The following is a 510-nucleotide window of genomic DNA, read 5'->3' on the forward strand; positions in this document are numbered from 1 at the left end:
ACCTGAAGCAGCTGTCAGCACATTAATAATGGAACTTTTCTGAGCTCTGTGGCTGATTCCTGAATCCCATTCTCCTGCTTTACTCTAAGTCAAACTCTGAACAAAAGACTGGACACAGGGATAAACAATATGCAAAGCCCTTCATCTTCATATAACCTTAGTATCAGGTTTCAACACAGCGTAAACACACACTGCATAGCAACACACGGCGTTAAACCAGCACAAACAGGTCACTAAACACAACTCAGGACTTAAACAGACAGAAAAACAGAAGAAAGAGAAGGTTTGCGCTACTTACTGAGACTGGTGCTGCTCTGAGGGAAGAGAGGAGAGACTGACTGCGAGAGGGCGAGCCAGGCAAAGGCACACTGAAGGAGAGAGATAGAGAGGCAGGATGACACTCCCAGTGAGCGAAAAAACCAGTTGGGTAAAAAGATCCAAGTTCTTTTTCAATGCATCATCAACCCCGCCCCACACACACACACACACACACACACACACACACACACA

General features: G+C 45.9%; 1 protein-coding gene across 1 annotated transcript in view; it reads left to right on the forward strand.

Annotated features, from left to right (window-relative positions):
- Positions 1 to 510, forward strand: part of LOC147817202 (scavenger receptor cysteine-rich type 1 protein M130-like) — a 9,194-nt gene that overhangs the window by 6,056 nt on the left and 2,628 nt on the right. The window lies entirely within an intron of this gene.

The sequence above is a fragment of the Seriola lalandi genome, unplaced genomic scaffold (genome assembly GCF_002814215.2).
Source record: "Seriola lalandi dorsalis isolate HSWRI2012SDOR001 ecotype SW California unplaced genomic scaffold, Sedor1 jcf7180002054998, whole genome shotgun sequence".
Taxonomy (NCBI): domain Eukaryota; kingdom Metazoa; phylum Chordata; class Actinopteri; order Carangiformes; family Carangidae; genus Seriola; species Seriola lalandi.